This window comes from Parasteatoda tepidariorum, chromosome 1 (assembly GCF_982258835.1).
Source record: "Parasteatoda tepidariorum strain Cologne lab strain chromosome 1, Ptep-v5.0, whole genome shotgun sequence".
NCBI classification, from domain to species: domain Eukaryota; kingdom Metazoa; phylum Arthropoda; class Arachnida; order Araneae; family Theridiidae; genus Parasteatoda; species Parasteatoda tepidariorum.
In genome coordinates, this window is record NC_141755.1 from 129,851,709 (window position 1) to 129,874,711 (window position 23,003).

Consider the following 23,003-nt stretch of genomic DNA (forward strand, 5'->3'; position numbering starts at 1 on the left):
ATAGTATAGTATGTAGTATAGTATAGTATTTAGTATAGTATAGTTTAGTATTTAGTATAGTATAGTTTTTGTTATAGTATTCTGTTGTTTTTTTTTTTTTCAATACATGATCCGTTTTTATTTCCATATGTATTCTGATCCATTTCCGGCTTCATTTCCAAATTTTATTTTCCAACTTTTAATTTTCAATGTACGTTTCAAATTTTTTCTTTCGATGTGTATTTCGTTTTATTTTCTTTCAATTTGTGTTTCAATATTTTTGTTTACTGTGTGTTTAAATTTTTCTGCTTTCAATGTTTGGCCCAATTTTTATTTTCCAATGTGTGCTTCAAACTTTTTTTCCAATGTTTTTTGTAACAATCCTTTTCTATCCTGTATTTGTGTTCTAATAATTTTTATCCTGTGTTTGTGTCCCAAATATTTTCGTCTTATGTTTTTGTTCCATAGTTTTTCGTTCGTTCTTGTTTTGAAATTAGTTTACTTCAATGTGTGCTTTAAGTGTGATTTGCATTTTTTCAATGTTTTTCTGAAGCTTTTTCCAAGGTGTTTTTCGAATGGTAACCTTTTTGTTCAAGTACATTTGATTGAATTCCCCCTTTGTTTTATCGCCTTGTTTCTTGAACGACTCCCTCTTTATACATTTGTTAAGTGTTCAGTTTTTCCAGATATATTCAATCTTTTTCATTTTTCCAATTTCTGCTTTTGATCATTCCAGTTTTTCATTCTTGTTTTTCAATATTTTCTACCATTTACTGTTTTTGATTGTTTTGCTGGTTTATTCATTGCCTTTTAGCTTTTTGTTGCTTTTCTCTTTCTTTTTTTGCTCCATTTTTTTCTCAATATAGTATGATCTGTTTTTATTTCAAAGATATAAAATTTTTATTTCCTGGGTAAGTTTTATTTTCACTCTATGTTCGGTTTTTATTGTCAGTATGTGTTACAAATTTTATTTTCTAATATGTGTTCCCAATTTCATTTCACTTTTTTTCTTCCAATGTTTGTATTCCAATTTTTTATTAGCCAGTGTTCATGCTCCTAAATTTTTCCTTCTGTGTTTATGCTCCAAATTTTTTCATTCTGTGTTCCAAATATTCTTTACCCTGTGTCAATGTTCCAGATTTTTTCACCCATAGTTTGTATTCCAAAATTTTTTTATCTAGTGCTTGTGTTCCAAATATTTTCGTCTTGCGTTTGTGTTCCATATTTTTTCGTTCAGTGTTTTTTTTTTTGTTTTTTTTTTTGCAATTAGTTTCTTTCAATGTGTGCTTTAAGTGTGTTTTGCATTTTTTCAATGTTTTTCTGTAGCTTTTCTAAAGCGTTTTTCGAATGGTAACATTTTCGTTCAAGTACATTTGATCAAATTCCTTCTTCGTTTTATCCTCTTGTATTTTGAATTACTCCCCCTTTATGTATTTGTTACGTGTTCAGTTTTTCTTTAAATTTTACATTTTTTGCATTCAATTTTTTAAAATTTTTCCAATTTCTACTTTTGATCTTTCCAGTTTTTCATCTGTTTGTGTTCTCAACATTTTCATCTGGTGTTTGTGCTCCAAATATTTTTATCCTATGCTTGTGTTTCAAATTTTTCCATCCAGAGTTTGTGATCCAAATATTCCAGAATTTGTGTTCCAAATTTTTCCATACAATATCTCTGATCCAATTTTTTTACTTCCAGTGTTTGTGCTTTAAATGTTTTGATTTCTTTTTATCCAGTGTTGGTGTTCCAATTAGTTGCTTCGAATTAGTTAGCTCCAATTAGTTGTGCATGCATGTGTTTTTTCAAAGTGTGCCATATTTGTGTTTTGAATTTTTTCAATATTTTCAGATCGATAGCATTTTTTTCAAATACATTCGATCCAATTCGCAATTTGTTTTATCGCCTTGTTTAAGCAGTTCTTTATGTATGGTTTTTACGTATTCCTTTTTTCAATATTTTAAATTTTTTGTAATCAATTTTTTCATTTTCTTCGATTTTGTTTTCGAATTTCTCAATTGTTGTTTTTTTTAAAACTTTTTTCTAGGATTCCCTGTTCTTTAATTATTTGTCCCTTGTTATCCATTGAGTTCCAGATTTTCCTTCGATTTTTTTTAATTTAGATTCTGTTATTTTTTTCAATATATCTGTTTTTATTTCCAATATGTTCCAATATGTGTAACTTTTATTCTCAGTGGGTTATTTTTTGTATTCCCAGTTTGGGTTCTGATTTATTTTCAACTTTTAATTTCTAATTCAGAATTGTAAGTTTCAATTTTTTTTCTTTCAATGTGTATTTCATTTTATTTTTCTTTCATTGTGTGTTTAAATTTTTTCTGCTTTCAATGTTTGGTTTAATTTTTTTTCCAATTTGTGTTTCAAACTTTTTCCAGTATCTTACGCAATTTTTTTTTCAATCCTGTGGTTGTGTTCCAAATTTTTTCACCAAATGTTTGTGTTACAAGTTTTTTACCTCTTGTATTCATTTCACTTTTTTTCACCCAGTGTTTGTACTTCAAACTTTTTATCCAGTGTTTGTGCTTAAAATATTTTCATCCAGTGTATGTTATCCAAATTTTTTCCTCTTGTGTTGATATTCAAAATTATTTTACCAAGTATTTGCATTCCAATTTTCTTTTTTTACCCGTGTTCATTTTCCAAACTTTTTCATTTAATGTTCGTGCTCCTACTTTTTCTTCCCCTGTTTGTGTTCCAATTTGTTTCTTCCAATGTGTGTGTGCTTTATTTTTTTCAATGTATGCTTAAAGTTTGTTTTGCATTTTTTTTACTTTTTTCTGAAGCTTTTTCAGTGTGTGGTTATACTTTCATTGAAAGAAAACTCACCAATGTTTTATCGCCATATTTTATTTTTTTTAGCTTCCATCTCTTTATATACGTGAATCACTTTGTTTTCGGTGTTCCATATTTTCCGCTTTTCAGTGTTTTTTAGGAAATTTATTTTAAAAATTTGTATTTAATTGTTTTCATTTTTCATATTTTCGTTTTTCGATTAGTCGAGTTTTTTTTTTCACTGGTTATTAATTTATAATTACTTATTCAATTCCAATATGTCTTCTCTTTCCATTTTTTGCCCATGTTTTTTATTGTTTTTTTTCTCAATGTTTATCTTCCTTCTGAGTTTTTTTAGCTTCTTGAATGAGTGTTTTGTTTCTCCAAATGGTGTATCATATTTTTTCCAATGTTTCATATATTTTTTCCATTGTGTACTCTAGTTGCTTTTGATTGGTAAAATTTGTGTGTGTGTGCATCTGATCAAATCCATTTGTTTTTATAGACCCAACAACGTGTTTCGCATTACCCTTCCTTGCTTACGTTTGATTTGAATTTTTCACAGGTTTAGATTTTTTTTTAAATAATTTTTTAAATAATTTTTTCAACCTTTTTATTTTTTTGTACTTCATTTCTCCTTAATTCTTCCTCGTTTTCTGTTTTGTTCCAATTTTTTTATAGTTTCAAATTCTTTTCAGCTTTTTTTTATGTTTGCAGATTTTTATATGTATTTTAATTTTGTATTTTCTCTTCAAAAATTTTTTTCCAATGTATCTGATAGATTTTCTAGAATTTTTCTTTTAAAGTTCTGCTTTTTTCAGGCTCTTATCCGATGTAAATTAGTTTTTCACCCCATGTATGTTTTAGTTTTTTTTTCTCCTCTCTGTGTAACTTAAGTGATTATTTTCAGTCGTTATTCTTGTACTGTGTTTCAATTGCTTTTAATGTCGTTAACGTTTACTTTTTCCAATTTTAATTTTTCTATGTTTTTTGTTTTGAACTTTAAATTGTTTGGTATTAATCCTGTCTCTAGTTTATTATAATCCAATGTTACTAAGCTTTGTAGGTTAATGTCTGCTCAAATAGTCTGACAAATCGGGAATAACCTGACAAAGTGAGATGTTTGATGTTTGGAATCTGCCGGACTGAGATGAATCCATTTTCTTTTAAATTGCCTGCTATGAAATGATGAAGCTAAAAAGAAGGCTGATTTTTTGATAATTGAATCTTCAGCTGTAAGTACAGTTTAATTTTCAATCTATTATGTCAACTATTACAAATCTTGCTTTTAATTTTAAATATGATCGCAAATTTCACGCTAGTTTTTTTGATGCAACTATATAGATTTTAAAGTTAAAAATTAATCCAAAAAAAATGATTGATACATTTTGCAGTGCGAAAAGAAAAGAAACGAGTCACCCCTAATCTTTACGTTCTGAGACTCAATCTTAATACGAACCATTAGGGAAACCATTGGGAAAACGAGGGGCAAATTAATTAACGTAGACGATATTTTAAGCTAGGAAATTAGACACAAAAACGTACTTTCTCTGCAAAAATTTATGGTTTTCTCCACGGATTCAGAATTCTGGCACTCAAGATATAGGAGGAAGGCGCAATTTGGGAAATTTGCTCCCCATATTTTGGCCAGGAAAACTGTTCAAAGTTTTGACCTCTTCATGTTAGTTTTACTTTTTGCGTATTTCAAGATATCTCCAGATTTTTTTAAGCAAAATGAAACATTTTTACCCACAATTATAAATTTCGTTTATCGAAAGATAATTCTGTGCAAAAATATTATTTTTAACGATTTTTTACTTTTTATTGTTTTATTTAAAATAGTGTGAAATTTTTGAACTGTTTTGAATTTGATATACAAATCCTTATTTTTAAAAAAAAATCAATTTTGCATTGCAAAATACAAAATTTGTGCGAAATTGGTCAAATAATTCCTGAGAAATCTTATTTAAAAAAATCGTATATAAAAATTCGATTTCTCAGGTTCTATTCGACCGATTTTACTGTAATTTTGTATCGAATCACTGTCATTTGATTCGCTAATTTGATTTCGTAAATTGAAGTCACTGCAATTTTGTAATTGACCGATTTCACTCTAACATGGAAAATTTGCCATGTAAAATTAAATTACATGGTGTAAAAAGTTGTATGCCTTATAATTCAAAATTCTTTCAACTAGGATAATAAAAAATAATAAATGTTTACTCAAAGTTAATTTTCGCATGAAACTATCTTTAGGTAACCAAATTTTATAATTGTGTGAAATTTCTCATTTCACCTAAAAAGTTCCCGAAATATGAGGAAATATGCTAAAATTAATATTTAGGGGTCCAAACTTCGGATTGCTGTCCTGATCAAACTATGGGGACCCTATTGCCCAGATTGAGTGTCATAAATCTAAATCCGTATTTTATTAAAAAAAATCGACTTTCATTGAAGAAAATTGTAAAATTAGCATTAAGAGGCTCGTACCATCAACCGCTTTTCTGATCAAGCAATTGCGGCCATAATGCGGTTACTGTTTTTATTTTAAGGGTGAGGAATCTAAATCCGTAAAAAAGATATGATTATTAAGAGAAAGTACATTTTTGTTTCGGATTTCGCAGTTTAAAATATCGTCAGCATTAGTCAGCCTATTTGATATCACTCCATCGAATCATTAAGATAATCCTAGAATGTGAAGATCCGATTAGTTGTTTGGGTGGAAAGTTTATTTTTTGTGCACTATACACACAATATTTTATGCAACTTTCTTAATAGAAAAATAAGCACTTTTATTATAGTTTCTTCAAAATTATGAGGTACCCTTATAGGGAGATTTCGCACTTTTAAGTTAGCTTTCGTTCGCTCCTGTAAATAAGATTGAAGCATTCGCGCATGCTCGTCTTTATTTTATATGATACCTATCTTTATGTTGGCATGATTTAAGTTTTGTTGGCTTGACAAAGCTGCAAGCACGCTGTTTATAGCTGTTAAATGTTATCTGTTTAAGCCTGTCTTCGAACTAAAAGCGTGAACCTAGAATGCGAATATGAAGAAATACATTGATAAAATTTAGAAATGAATCCTGTATTCTCACAACCGTTGGTTCATTCAATAAAATATAATTTTATTGGTTTTTGTTTATGGTAAAAAATTATGGTTGTCTAATTGCATTAATTCCTCAAGGATCTAGATATATTTTCGCTATTTCAAAATTATATTTATTTTAAGTATGTAATTTAATTAAAATAAATTCAATAAGCAATAGAATTATAATATTTTTTAAATATCAATAATAAGCGGCATTATTCATCGCCGAATTATTCATCAAAATCTATAATTTACCAAATTTTTCTGCTCACAGATCCAAAGTTTTATGTTGAGCAAAGCATCTTGAGTCGTATGCTACAGCTTTAAAGAAATAGTGTGCGGAGGGGTGGCATAAAAATGAAGAGAAGCGTTTGTATAAAAGGAGTTTATTTGCGTTTCCCTTTCGGGTGTAGAGCGTAGACTGTAATGGCGTACAAACATAGACAGCTTGCCAAGTTGGCGTATTTGCAGTGTGCCAAGGGGAGATGCTCGAACGCCAAGAGCGTAGCTTACAAATACGGAACAAGTAGTGTATAGTTTGTCTAAAGTAAGAACTCCCTTAGCCATTCGTCTGAACTTGTGGCGGTGACTATGGTAACGAGGTATAACTATGTCAAGTAGTGGTGTGTGGACATTGTTTAGGACAGGTTATGGCTTAAATCGGTGAAAGAAAGCGATAATCTTTTTTTTTTCGGTCTAATGTGTTATCGCTAGAGGGAAGAGAAGCTACCCTCCCTGAAATGAGCTATTCTTGTTTCCATTAGCAGCAGAACGCCTCAGACTTTATGGTGGGGGAGTTCTTACCTTATACAAACTATACATCCATTGTAAATATTTCTTTTGAATTTGTGGTCAAAGTTTAAATGATATTCCACTACGTTAGCGTTTTTAACTAATGGATTTTTGCAAAATCTCTTATTTTCACTTACGTAAGTTTTATATTTTTCATGGGCTCATGCGCATTTCAACAGAACTGACGCATGCGCACTAGAAAAGTGCAACGCACAAAAGAGAGCGTTACATTCAAAACACGCGTTAGCAGAATTGTGACCTACAAAAAGAGGCAAAATGTAGGAAATCCTTAACTCACGTGACAATAATTTCTGTTTAAAGCAAGGTTTAAACGATTTTTGAGCTAGAAGGAACGAAGCTTGGATTCAACTTCCCTATAATTTTTCCCTTCGAAATAAAATTTTTAGCTGTAGCTGTTAACTGATAGAATCCGAAATTACAGGATTGCGTGCCGGTGTTATTATTTAACCTACTTATGTTAAGACAACAAAAATTTTCTTAAGATATGGTTCGAAAAAAAAAAACTAAAAAAAAAACGCATTTTTTACCACACAACCACGTGTTTTAATTTTGTTCCAAACCTTAACTGTTTGTATTGAATCATTAGCCAAAATTCCTTATCTCTTACGCCAAAAAAGTTATGGACTAATTATCCTGTATCCAACTTCTGATAATTTGATTAATTTTAATAAGAATTTTGATTTTAATAAGTATTTGAAATTATTCTACGATACGTTAGCTCATCGTTGAAAATTGTGATTCAGATAAACTTTTTTTCCCAGTCAACTTTTAGAAAAAAATATACATTTTTAGCTATTTTGCGAATAAAATATCAAATTTCACCAAATTTTTAGAACAAGAGAACATGTTACACATATTGACAACTGGAACTTTCATTAAAAAGGAAATTCCATACAAACCTATGCGTAAGCTTGCCTTTACATGCCTATCTTTAATAAGAAATCGCAGTAAGAGAAAGAAGAACCATTAAGCAATACTTATGTTTGATTATTTATTCAATTTCAACAGCTTTTTCAAATATTAATTCATTCATTAAATAGGAATCAGCAAAAATCGAAATGGAATTTTCTGATGGATTAGTTATTGTTTTAAATTTTAGTATAAGTGATTCAGTTTACTAGCCCTTGATTCCCACATTGGATCTGAATGAGACTGGATCATTCCATTTATTTCAAAGGTGGGGAAAGTAGAATTTACTGCGCATGCGTCGGAATTTACTTTCATGCGTAGTATTTTCAATAATATGTATGGCAAGTATTGTTTGACTTAAAATAGGGGTGTGGTATTTTTCGTAGTATTTTTTTAAAGTGTTGTACTTATGCTTTTCTTTAAATTAATTTTTATATCTGTTACCGACAAAGTATGATATCCGGCATTATTTATAATGCCTAAAACTAGCCGGCAAAGTATGAAATGATTTATATTTCACACATTGCCTAGGCATTATATATAATGTCAAATGTTATTTAGGCAGAGTATGAAATAAACGTCCTGATGAGGTTATTATGTGAATGACCGAAAACGGAGGTTGTTGATTTTCACCGGTGAATGTTGACAGTCGCTTTGGTGAATGTCCGAAATATTTATTACATCCGATTTGATAGAAATTTATTCGTGGATATAATTACAATCATTCGATATTTTAATACTTACTGACGATAGATTAGAAGAAACATCAGTGTAGGGCATACCGGGCAAATGTACACCGGGCAGTGGCCCTTGACCTTAAAAAAAACATCAGTGTAGGGTATACCGGGCAAATGTACACCGGGCAGGGCAATTCTATACTATGATTAATCTTTCTAGATTTTACTTAGATTTTCTTACCTCAACTTCATGAAAATACATAAAGAGATACAAAAAATATTTCAGACACTATATGAAATCAGTTATGATTTAAAAAAAATGTAATCAGAGTGTAAAAAATATTATCTTTAAAAACATCCGATTAATTTAAAACTTATTAGAAATGTATAAGTTAATGTATATATAAATCCAAATTGGTAAATGGCGCCATAGTTTTAATTTTAAAAATCTGCTTGCAGAAAGAATAGGAGCTTATGTGTCTTCAAAGAAAATATTGCAATCGGATTCACTGTATAGTTCCTGCGCCGAAATGATGCGCAGTAAATTCTACTTTCCCCACCTTTGAAATAAATGGAATGATCCAGTCTCATTCAGATCCAATGTGGGAATCAAGGGCTACTATTCAGTTTTTCACATATTTTAAAAATAACATCAGGGATAATTTTTTAACTTATAGCTCTATTTGAACAAAAAAAGTAGTTTATTGCGCACATTTAAATATTTAATTTATTTATATTCACTGTGTCAGATAAATTCAATAAAGAACATTACGTGGTCCTCGTCACCAAATTTATACAGTTGTCTGATATCACTCGCTTTTTTTTTCCGATTCCTACTTATTAGTTCTCCCTACATATATATATTTATATATCTTGCTCAAATCATTAATAAAATACTTTTTAATCATCCATTCAGGTTCAAATACATTTTTTGTAGTGGAAGCCACTTCATGTTAATTCAGTTTTTTAAATATTAATTAATTAAATGTAATTAATAAATTTTAGTGTTATGGGAGAAAAAAATTGTAATTATATAATAAAGTAACTAAAATAAATTTTTTTTGTTATATTGCATTAATTGACTTTAATTTTTTTACATAACTTGTTTTTAATGTTCAGATCGTGTTTTAAAAATAATCTAGCAAGTCTAATTAAAACATATTAAAATCTTTAGTCGTTTATTTTACGTTACTCACTTGTTTGCCTGTTCCGATGATCTTTAGCATCATGCACACATTTATTTTGTTGAGAAAAAATGTTGTGAGTTGTGATAATTTTATGATTTAAAATGCTCATTAAAACATTGCTTATGATTATTTTTTTTTCTTTGCAGTGTATGCAGGAAAAGATGTGGCTTTCGTTTGCAAGATAGGACAGAGTTATGACGTTAATTGAGCAGTATGTGTTGTTGCAACATGGTTCTGGTAAGAATTTTATTTTCTCTTTCCATAAATTAAGATTTCCACGCGTTATGACCCCAAAACAAAATGTTTCAACTTTTACCTTTTAGTTTTTATTGTAATTCCAGTAGAGGTATTTTTTATGCTTCTTTAAAAACTTTTGGAGCAAATTGTCAACATCGCTAAAACATTTTCTTCTCTAAACTGCCAATTTCAACAGACAAACATTTTGTCTTTAACTTCTACTCCAATAAACTTAAATTTTGATAAACATAATCTTTTTTTTAATTTTCATTAATTTAAAAAGAAATGACTCGAGCAGTTATTAAAAAAAAGTACTGAGAAAATCGCGTTGATTTTATGACGCTTCTCGAGTGATATGATCTGTAAATATTTTCTAAAGATATTCGAATCAATATTAGCTCTCGTTAAATTCATGAAAAGTGTCTACTGATTGCTAGGAAACATAACAATTTTCATAGCAAACATACAAATATTTTCTTGATAGTTTATAAAATAAGTTTTAAATTACAGTAAATGTTGTAAGAAATTGAGAAATTTTCACTCCCCAGAAATTTTCATTTACCCTACTGCTAAAAAAATTTCTGGACAAATAACTGAAAATTTGAATTTAATATCTTTATGTTATCCTTATTTAGAAAATCAGTACTTCAATAAATACTTTCGTTAATCTCACCACAAAAATAATGATAATAATACAATGCATATTATAAGTTATATTAATATACAAGTTTTAGAGCTTTATTGACAAAAGTAACCACAATATCAGTTCAGCCTTCAAACATAAGTTCTTTGTGTGACAAAATAATCCTTATAAGTTATTCGCTTTAAATTTGTCAAAGGAAAATGTTTTGAATTGATAAAATTTAAATATAATTTGACCTAGAAACAAGTTCATTTTTATCACTCTTAAGCTTTTCGTTTAACCTAACCGTCAAAAAAATATGGCTCAGGCAAGTTAATACGAATCTTTGTCTTGGAAACCGCAAGTTTGAAATTTTCCTCGAAACAAGTTTTATCATATCTCTGTTTAAAAAAACAACAACATCAGTTTGAACTTTACCTCCAAACGCTAGCATAGAGTAGGGAATTACTAGTACATTCTAATGCAAATTAAAAATATTGTTAAAGAGTATGGCATGGCGAAAACAAGCTATAAATAATTGCTGTTCTTGCAACCTTAAATTCGAATTTTGCCTTCAAACATTAGTAGTAAGCCACCAGAATCTTTCCATAAATCAAAATGCTCGCTCTTATGCATTCGTTAGATCACTTGCTCAAGTGTAGTTGTTACTATGAATGACAGAAATTGGTTGACTTCCACCGATGAATGTTGACATTCACAATGTCCAAAATGTATACTAGGTCTAGTTAAGTGCCACTGCTCGGTATGCATTTTACCGGCACTCCGAATACTGATGTTTCTCCCAATCTAACCTCAGCAAATATTAAAACATCGAATAAATATAATAATATCAACGAATAAATTAATATCAAATCACATATAACAAATATTTCGGACATTCACCAAAGCGACTATGTGATTGTTGACATTCACCGGTAAAATAGAAATTCTATTGATTTAGGTCATGCACGGTAACATAGCTAAGACGAAAATTGGTTTTGCTTATTTTATGATTTACAAAACATGCCTTTCAAAAATGGTCAAAAACAAGTTTTAATTACTCTTTGACTTAAAAACCACAATATTGAATGTGACCACAAAATGTTACTTTCTTGCGGAAAGAAATTTTGATACTCCAGAGAAACCCACCAAAAGAAGTTTGCAACAACAGCTAATATTTGATAAAGATTTGAACGAACGTTATCCTACTCGAAACGTTAACAAGAAATAACCTACCCTAATTTCTCGTCTACGAAAAAGAAAATTGTTGCAGTTTTTTATTGACTTAGAAACCACAAGTTTTGATTTCTTTCCAAACGTTAGATAATTGTAGAAAATAGTTACAGTTCAGAAATAACAATTTCAGAAACCAAAAACTAAACATTTGAATTTTGCTTCTAAAAGTCCACTACAGATAGTTATTGCGATAGACACCCTACCGAAAAAAGTGTGAACCAAAACTACCTTTTGCTAATTTTTAATAAATCTAATAAGTTTTTAATCGGAATTTCGAATTTCACAATGAAATTTATGTTTATAAAAGAAATGTGAGGCCCTAATTTTTTCTCTAGCTATCCCGTGAAAAAATTATGATAATGACTTATGCAGCAAATTTTATTTTACAAACCACGAGTTGTACCTTAAAATTTAAGCAAAAATGTAGGAAATTTTAAACTCACCAAAAATTTTCGTTAGCCTACCAACTCAAAAGTAATAGTCAAAACAGATTTTAACTAATCTTTGTCAAAAATCTTCTAGTTTGAATTTTTCCATCGAAATTCGTCTTTGAATGAGCCTCTTCGTTTTAAACACTAAAATCATTTGAAATAAAATTCACAATAAAAAAAATTTGATAAAGTTCAACACTGTCAAAAATTAAAGGAAATAATATGAGTTACTAACTCAAAAATAATTTATTTTTTATATTTGAAAAGGACAAATTTTTATCTTATTACAGAATTCAGAGTCTAACTCTGGTAATTAAAATATAATAAATATCGAAATCATTTACAATGAGTGAAAAAAATTTGTTGGTCAGAATATTATTTTTCAAACACAAATTTTTAAGAAATATTTTACCAAATTCTTTCCGTGTACAAATATTAATGTTGAAAAACTTTGTAGCGTAACTACCACTGCAATTATTCAACTCTCATTCATTAGTATATAAACATGTTTTGAGATTTTCGTTAACGTACTCCTCGCATAGGCCAACCGGCCTGTGTCAGGGTTAGGGAACTGCCCTTGCATCAGAAAGGTTCTGGGTACAAATCCCGGGCAAGGCCTTTCCTTCTCTGTACTATCTGTCCTTACTGTGGGCAACGTTGGAGAGGAGTGATGGAAATCTAGAGTGATGAATAGAAGACAATGAACAGTTCACTTTTTATTTGTGATTGCGACATTATCCTCCTCGCTCTGTTGCTGCTCTGTCTCGATCACACGCAGCGGGGATCTTTACGCACTACTAATAGCAAGAGAGGAGCAATCACGCACACAACAGTAATCTTATTACAGCTCTTACAATCAGTGCTCAAAATCTTATGATCTTAATACAGTTCTTCTGGCCTCTCATAAAAACTGCAATAAATCATATAGTGATATCCATTCATCGAATTGTATGACAAATAAAATTCTGGTTGGGGATAATTTAATTGCTTTTAAACATCCTTCAAAACAAATACAACTACATTTGCGGTATGGGTGTGGCATAGGTGACTGATCTTAGTTTTGAGTTTAATACAGATTAGTTTGATCTCACCGCCCAGTCAACCTTAAGTTCACAGAAAGTCACACTAATCCGAGAGAAATACACAATAAAAAAGTGGAAGCAATTTCATGTTCCATATGGGGAGTACTATTTGATCCACGGACAGGAGGTTGCGGACGAAAACCGAGCTTAAATTTGGAAGCAAAACTAACTAAAATTTGTCTCAGCTATAATTTTTAAAGTGTTTAATATAACAAAACAATTGATCAGGTATAGCTAATTAACCACAGTAGACCCTTGATCAAGTCTATCTGCAGCACCCCCTGTTAACCCACATGACGGATCATGTGATATGAAAAAATCCGTCATCTTTCTATTCATATAAATAAAAATTAAGCGTAAAATGAAAAAACTCATTAATGCATATTAAAATATAAGGAAATATAGAAATCTAACCATTACGGGAACAGCACCAAAATCCCCATTAAAATATCAATTAAATCCCGATAATGAATTAATTTATATATTGATTTCTAAACGAGTTTGAGCGATTGCAGCTAATCCAAATATATCTAATTAGAATGTCTAATTAGTTTTAGTTCATAAAACAGTTACAATCTTAGGAAACTTTATTTTTCCTCCCGAAACGATAAATGATAAAAAAAAACACAATTATTTCATTATCAGGATTTATTTAAAATAAATGAAACAGTCTTAAGCACCGTAATTTATTAATTTATGTAGGTATTTATGATTAGAACTGTAACCTCTTAGTATTACATTCTGAAAATAAATGTTTAAATTATTTTCATAAGATCAGTTAAAAGATTCTCAACTTTTTATTTTAATCCATTTATCTCTAATTTTGTCGAACGTATTAAACCCATTCCTTCCCTAGCGTCTTCTTAAAAGACAGTAAGAAAAGGAAATTTTTTTTCATTATTCGGATTTATTTTGCACAAAGTAGTTCTATCAACTGCAATATATTACATGAGGACCGGGATACTCTGGTTGGAAGGGCATTGAGCCAATGTTTAAGAGGTCGTAGATTCGATTTCCGCCAGCCGATGACTCCCCATGTAGTAAATGGTGACTGATGCACGTTAAATCTGTCGAGTCACAATATCCTCAATGTTCCCATAACAAATCATACCTCTTTGGGTACTGATCCAGGAGTTTCGTTGTCTTCTGGATTGGTTCAAAATTATAAGGGTTCGGAGCTAAACATTAGTAGTCGTAGACCCAAAAATTGGGTCGGCTGTTCAATAACGATTATCAAATATATTAACATGGTGCGTAGCATTTTTAAAAAGTGCTTAAATGTGCTTTTTTTACTTTAGTGTTTTAAAATCCCTTATAGCTGCCTTTTTCATAGGATGTTTTTAAAAATTTCTTAATTTTCCCTCTTCGAAAATGCGATTTTTTCTTCTTTACCATGTCGATTTCCGCAACTTATTATGCAAAAGCATGGTTTTCCAATTCATTCAACCACAATCCATCTCGGCGTACTGTCTGTCCGTAGCGTATGAAAGCGGCAATTGTTTTACATGTTTGGTGGTTACTTATGTAGGTTACCAAAAATTATAATGGCTCATGATGGAATTATTGATGGTTACCGTCAAGATTATGTGGGTCCATCAATAGAAAACCATCAAAAACTTTGACTTTTGTATTCTCCGATTAGCAAACTGACCCCAAAAATTGCTTATTTAAATTAAAGAATAAATTATTTATTTCATGCCTACTATAGAAGACGGAGAATTTTAAAGTTCTAGGAAGAAATTCTTGAATATTAAAATAAAAAATTAATAGAATGCTAGTTTTAAACTGTTATTCTTTCTGAGTTCTTACCATAATTAGTTTATAGTAGCGGTTTGCGCGAAGTGTCCCTTGCACAGTAGATTGACCAATGAAAGGCAGATTGACCTTTGCCCAAGTATTTAGACAGGCATGTTGACATTAATCGTAGTAATTTTTATATAAAATTAATGCGAACACCACTGAATTATTTTTAACAATTATCTTAGAATTATGTTTGCGCAAAATTAAATACTTTTAACTACTAGATTTAATTTAAAATTAAAAAATTAAAAACTAATTTTAAAAAATATTCCTTTATTAAAATAAAGTACAGATCAATCGAAATAACTAAAACCCATAGGATGTTTTTAATTGCTTTACATAATAAAAATTTTCCATATAATTTTAACAATAAAAAAACTTTACTCTTTATAAAATTAAACTTAAAATGAATATGTTAGTAAGCAAAAGTAAATGCGTGTTAAATTCTTTAATTTACCTAGGAGAGTTTTTAGGGCTTAAAATTATTAATTTTAGAACCAAATCATTGTAGTGCAAAATAAGTCTCAACATTTAGTGAAAAATATATTTCAATTTTAAGATATTTTTATTAAGTAAATTATAAGAGGTTTTATATCGCTTAAATATTTTTAAAGAAATTTCTAAGCTACAAATAATTTAAACGGAATCTATTTTTGTGAGTTGTAATAATATTATGTTAAAATTTTAGAATTTTTGACACCATGTGCTCTCTTAAAATGAAAGAGTGATTATTTCCCCTACTCAAAAAGGAGTAAAAAATTTTTTAACTTAACTTGAGTGAAATACGCTTTTATTTGAGCGATATTCTTGCTTTGCGTTCACTCAAACTTGAATGCTTTCTTTGAATTGCTTTTCACCAAGTTAAATTGCGTCCTTTGATAACAATTTGCAGTTGAAAAAGATCTCTCCTTTTCCTGTGTACTGCTATTTAAGCGTAAGCTAATGGTGTGAAAGAAAAAAAAAACTTTTACAAGAACTATTTCTTACATTTTGTTTATATCACCGTGATTATTTGGGTAAAAGAAATGACTGAGATTTGTATTCAAAATTTAAATACAGACTGCATTTTTGTCTAATCAGTTATTGATTATGAATATCAAATAGCCGAGAGGTGGAATTAAGCACGTTTCAGGCACCAGGCTATACCTGAATATCATTTGAGACACATACTGTGATATTATGTATAATTTTTCCTTCCTTTTCCCTTCTTCAGTCAGATAATTTCCAAAATCACAATTGGCGAAATAAATGGTAACCAATTAACAACACAAAAGAAACATTTATTAATAATGATAAAAGATTAGAAAATTAATATGACCAAGACATCTAAACAATTCGCTTCCGCTCTCCATCAGAGCGTTCCCTCCTCTGTCTTCTTACAACATCTACCTTGATGACAGCGCCATCACAACATGGAGGCATGACACATACCTAAGGAGCGAGCATTCAAGTCACATACTCGTCGTGCTCCTCAATAAAAATTAGGGAAAATCTTCCGAAGTAAATCAGTAAAATGCTTCATTATAGGGAATAAAGGAAATCATTGTACTAATTGGTCTAGGGAAATTTAGCTTTCTCACGAGTTATCAAAGGGAAAAATGTCAAGGTTAATTAATCCATACTTGAACTAAAAATAGATTAAAAGACAGCATGTGAGTTTTAAAGTCTGAGAAAGAGAGTTTGTTTTCATTAGAAAATTAAGAAAGAGATTTACAGAAAAGAAAAACAAAAAAAGATTGGTTGAAGTTTTCTATGTTAAATATATATAGTAAATATTGTTGTTCTTTGAATTTAATAACTATTTTATTTAACTAGTTTTTGCAACGACCTTATTTTTCTTATGAAATTTTTTTTTTCGATTTCAGATATGACAGCCTAAATGACAGACTTGCGCCAGCTTTTAGATTATTCTAGACTTTCTTCTAAGCTTGTTTTAACGCCATAAGAAGCTGGTAGCTCTCCACTATCTCGATCCAGAAAGGTCTGCAGACACAAGAAGCGTGCATTTAAGAGGCCTAGTGTCGATATACCTTTCTCCAACTGACACCAACAAAAACGATGTTCAAGTTGATGCAAATCTTACCAAATGATGATTATGATGAAATTCGTTTATCGGCGGCTGAAATATCCATTATGAGAAGGATTCTAACGACCCATCTGTTAGTTTCATCCCATGAAGTTGAAGTTTTGCGAAAGAACTCTGCTCTGTATTCGGTGAAATCGTTCTCTCCATCTGCCCCTGTTAAAAATAACATGCAATGGCCTTTAATGTTCCTTCCAAGAGTCAAGAAAAAACTCTTGCATCTTTGCTAGCTGATCTCCCAGTCAACATAATCGGACTGGTTAAACTACATCTTTCGCTTTGTCTATTTTTATTTTATATTTTATGGCCGTCGTTGAACGGGCTACCCAATTTTCGGGTTCACAACTACGAATGTTCAATTACATAGCCTTGTAATTTATAACTCAATCCAGAAGACAAGGAAACTCCTGGATTGGGAGAAATTTGGAGAAATTTGCTATAAAACTATTGGGAGAAATTTGCCTTCTTGGAGGACTTTTTGGTGGAACTAAACCGCATTTGCGTTACATGGAGAGAAAGACCACGCCATGGTTAGCTTGACAACAAGGGGACTCTAACCCATGATCCATCTACCGCGGAGTATATTTCACGTCAGCACTGTGGTCGGTGCAAGCCAGATGCGGAATTCATATCGACCGGCAATCGCCGGGGTTCGAGCCCGATTAACCTCAGTGGAAGACAAACGCTTTATTCCCTGAATCATCACGGCTCTTTTGTCTAGTTAAGCAAGAACAGATCCGGACTTGCATCACCACTTATGAGTTGCCCTGCAGATTGTTGAGGTGGCGAAAAAAATGATGAAACATTTGTGAAGAGATTGAATTCCGAATGGCTGTTATAGGCGAGAACTTGCCAAGAGGTTCCACGATGATGGAGCATTTTGTGATCTGAACGCCTGGAAGAGTGTTTCATTGGACTGGTTAAAAGTGATTTTTCGATTTGGAAAAACTGTGAATTTTCGTTTTGGGTAAAGCTGAAGTCATGATTTCGACTTAGAGGCATCATAATCAATGTTCGCGTAATCACCACATGGTGTCTAAAAGTTGTCAAATGATGCTGTTTTCTGCCAATTACTCACCTAATGTGTTTTGCAAAAATGATTATAACAGAACTCATAATATTGCAGCTGAAGACGGAACAATGGAGGCCAGAAATGTCACACCTACGAAGGTAAATATTCAGAAGTGTCCAATATCTGTGGTTCCATATCAATCGATCAAGCTATTATATTTTGGCGAACAAGAAGACCTGCAGCTTAGTTGGGAGCCAACTGACTGCTGATGGACATTCCGTTGGTGATTTGTCCGGAGAATTAGAGCTCAACCGGTGACTGGGTGACCTGACTCGCTTCAGAGATGGGAAAGAAAAGGTACGTGACCTTTCTTTTTATCATTATTACATTATTAATTCTTTTTCCTTATTTGCTGGTAAGACAGTGAAATATCTTTTATTTAAATCTAAAAAATACACTTGATAACCTTTTTAATGGTTAAATTAATTCTAATTTTGAATAATTATTTTTTTTACTTAATTGTGTAAAATAATTATTAATTTAAAAAGTAGAATGATTCACTCAATATTGAATATAATTAAAATTGCGCACAAATTGTTTTTATGGTGGCCAATGTAATCAAGGAAAGAATTCCTTGTCAGAAACTAGTTATTTTATCGTGATCATGTAGCTTTCAAAATTATTTTGCATTTTGTTGACATAAATATAAAAAACTTTCAGCAATATGAAGGAGAAAAATTATTAGTGCACCTATCCTAATAATTAGATATTTTTTATAAGGTGCTTAAAAATATCTTTTGAGTTCTTTAAAAGTGCTTATTTTTTGTTGGAAAAATGTGGCTATTCACCCTGTATTAATAATGTAAATATTTATGTTTGGCTTTGTAATCATGAAAGTTGTAACATTTATTTTAACGTTAAAATGAACGGTACAAATAAATTTACTATAACTTTTTTAAATTCTGTAGTTTTCATGCGTTGATTTAACGTGCAGAATGCTCAAAATGAGGAACACAGTGTTCCAAAAGGTCGGTCAAAAATGAGTGTAGTAATTTATTAATCAAAGTACGTGGAAGTATTTCTAAATTTGTAACTACCTAAATTTACATAAATTTCTTGGCGTACTTATCAGATTTCTTTTTATATGAAAAGACTTCCTCAACTATTGTGGTGATCTAGAACATCTGGTGATAAATTTCAAAAAGCAAGAAACATCTTTTATAATAAGTATTTTGCTACGACTGAACAATTTGGATAGCTTTCGGAAAACATGGAAACTTTCGCAACAGCCAATTAATCTCTCAAAAACAGATAAAATTAAAAACATTCAGGCATGCTTGGTTTGTAAACAACTTCAAAATTACATGAATTAAAAGATGGTAATTGCGATTTAAGTAGTAAAAATATTAAATTTAGAAGTAGTGACAATTTTATTTATTAAAATCTCTTCGTTTGAGAGCCTGCCCAACATAGAGCCTTAACATCTTTCGCGTTTGCGAACGCTTTATTTTTTTAATGTGTCTTTCCGTATGTGGGGTAAGCACTGTTAAGATTTAAGAAATAAACCCAATGCTTTCAAAGACCAACCTGTTTTTAAAATAATACGTTTAATGTATTTTAAGAGCTTGAAAAGACGCTGAATTGATATCCGTTTAATTTTTTGCATTTTAAAAATCTTTATTCAGCTGCAAATAAAGATTTTGAAAATTTCACTTCCACGTTAGTGGAGCCCCATAGTATGAAAAGAATTATAATTTCCAGCTCATAATATGGAATTGATATTAACAATGTATTTCATGTTGCATTTATAAAAGGCTAGGGGGATAAAAATAGAATTAGACTGAAATACTATCTAGTATTTTTACGATTTTTTTACGTTGAACGAAGAGACTAATATTATCGAAGTTATTTATGTTTTATGTATAAAAGTACAGTTTTTTATTTATACCTATGTACGTATCTAACATAGCTAATTAGGCAAATAAGATATCGTTACCTATGCATATCATTACGCTAAATCGAATTAGAATGAAACCAAGCTGATTGATTTAATAGTTTAGAAGTTTGAAAATTTATTAAGGTTTTATGTGTAGAAAGTACAATTTTTCTACTTTGACTTACACCACTTTATGCAACGAACACTGCTATCTAGACAAGTGAGACATTACTTCAAATTTAATTTTTTACTCTTAATCCAGTAAAATAGTCCTTTGATATAATTTTTTAGAAGAAATGAGGGTTTAATGCGTGAAATATAAAATTTTTGACTTACATTTTACTCATGAAATATTTAAAGCATTAAAACTATTAGATCTATCAAATCAATTCTAATTTTGTTTTTTAATTTGTCTAAAAAATACATATTATATAATGCTGGACTTGATTGTACAAAAATGACTCAAATTTTCATTGTTACGTAATTGTAATAAAATTAATTTACATTGCATTAGCTCTGATTATTATCAAAAATATTACATTTACAAAAGACCAATTTTTAAAAAATAAATATTTTTTAAATAAAAGAGGATTGGTTTTCATGAATTCAATGTCATACTTTCAACTTATTATTGCAAAATTTAAGACATTAATTATTGGTATGAGATGATTTAATAAAAAATTACAGGATATATTTTGCGACAAATTTATTGTAACATATACTATATAAATTCAAATTTATTAATAACTAGACAAAAATATGTTGTATTAAGAGAATTTTTTTTATGTACCCTATTATTTTTCTTATAGGCTTTAAGCGCATTTTACATTTTAAATAACACAAAAATCAGTGTAAAAATAAAACATTTACTATCAAGTGTATTTATTTTCAATTTTGAATTATTGTTTTTTAACTTCAATTATAAAAACAATATTGCATCTCTTTCCTTTTACACCAGACAAACTTTACAGAGTTCCACAAAATACCTGAAATAAAAGAAATTACTATCATGATAAAATTTTACCAACACATTATTAGAATAAGTGAGATTAAATAGCACTAATTTGAAATCAGTTAAGCCTTCAGGTATCACTCAGAAACTTATTTTAAGTTTGATAGATATTTTGATGATAGTTCTAAGATTATTCTATGCACTAATGAAAGATTGGTATTATTGGTTTTATAGTTTTTATGATAGGACAGAAATTTATTTTATTTTAAAAAATAAATGGTATTTATAAATGAAGACTATTGAAAATGAAACTATATTGAAAAATTAGTAATTTAAACTTACATTCTTACATTGTAGAAAAGTAAAGGATCAATAGATAAATGTAAAGTATAAATAAAAATTTAAATATGAATAGTTAACTTTGAATAATAATGAACAAAATATTAAGCAAATCATCATACACCAATTAAAAGAGGGTTATGAATGTAAAAATAGATAGGGGTTTTGGGAATTTGTATTTTTAAAAATTACTGAAAAATGGGGTAACTTTGTGAGAGAGTAGGTAAATATTTGCCACACATGTTTCCTGAGTTTTCTAACTTGTTTTAAAATAAGCTTTTCTAAAATTAAAGTAATTCGTAGGAAAAAATAAATAATTATTTCACAAATTAAAAAAATTAAGCTTTTTCAAATAATCAAACACATGCTTTTACATTCAACAGGTACCAAAATTAAAAACAAATATTAAAATTCTAAAAATAAAAAATACAATCTTCGTTATATTTTATACGTTATAACAATGCAACAAAAGTTTGTATTTATAAAACATTTTTCGTTCTATTGAAATGCTAAATGAAACTGTATTGAAAAATTAGTAAGGTAAACTTATATACTTGCTACCATTGTAGAAAAGTAAAGTGTCTATAGATAAATGTATGTTAACTTTGAATAATAATTAACAAAATATTATGCTAATCAAAATATACCAAAATAAAGAGGGGATGAATGTAGAAACAGATAAGAAAATAAAGAGGAAAGGGATTGTGGAATATAAAGCAGTTTGAAGTTTTGAATCTTTTATTTTAAAAATTATTTTTATATAATATATTACTACCTTTTTTAAAAAACCTTTTCAATAATTACCGTAAAATAGAGTAACTTTGTGGGGGACAAGGCAAATGTTTACTAAACATGTTTTCTGAATTTTCTAACTAGCTTTAAAATAAGCGATTGAAAAATTAAGGAATTCTTAGGGAAAAATAAAATTAATACACAAATAAAATTTAAAAAATTCAAGCAATAGAACACATGTTTCTTTAATCAACAGAAATAAAGATTAAAAGTTAAAATTAAGAAATGCAATCTCTTATGTTTTATATGTTAAAATAATAATGCAACAAAGTTTGGCTAGTTGCTTGGCGAATATTTTAATGTGAAATGCCAGAAAAATTCATCTATATTAATTTAGGAATTATTTCTATCCAAAGTAATGAAAATTTTGATTGGAACAAATTATAATAATAACTCTTAATGTTATTAGTTTAAAGCGAATAAATAATTATTACATCATACTAATGAAGCAAATTTGAATAATGGTTTTATCTTATTATTCAAAGTTAACTATTGATACTTTACTTTTTATTTATACTTTACATTTATCTATTGATACTTTACTTTTCCACAATGGCAGTTAGTACGTAAGTTTACCTTACTAATTTTTCAATATAGTACTTTTCTTTTCAATAGTCTTAACTTACAAACACAATTCATTTTTTAAAAGAAATTTCAGTCCAAACATAAAAACTACAAAACCAAATATACCTCCCTTCGTTCAAATCAAAATATCTATCTAAATAAATATCTATAATCAAAATATCTATCAAACTTAAAATTAGTTTTTAACGGATACCTGAAGGCTTAACTGATTTCAAATTAATGGTATTTATAATCTCCCTCATTCTAATAATATGTGGGTAAAATTTTATCATGATAGTAATTTCTTTCTTTTATTTCCGATATTTTGTGAAACCATATAAGATTTGTCTAGTGTAGAAGGGAAGAGAAGTAATATTGTTTTCATGATTGAAATTGAAAAATAAAATAAAAAATGTAAATGAATGAAGTTTTAAGTATTGATATTAAAAGTTTCATTTTTTAAACTGATTCTTGTAT

The 23,003-nt window shown here is 29.4% G+C and overlaps 1 long non-coding RNA gene across 1 annotated transcript in view; it reads left to right on the forward strand.

The window, feature by feature from the left end:
* The first annotated feature begins 55 nt into the window (after positions 1-55).
* Positions 56-23,003, forward strand: part of LOC147816954 (uncharacterized) — a 111,778-nt gene continuing 88,830 nt past the window's right edge. The window contains exons 1-3 of the long non-coding RNA XR_015429613.1: positions 56-3,999; positions 9,587-9,677; positions 16,714-18,300. This is a non-coding gene — a long non-coding RNA (uncharacterized LOC147816954). The remainder of the gene's footprint in view (positions 4,000-9,586; positions 9,678-16,713; positions 18,301-23,003) is intronic.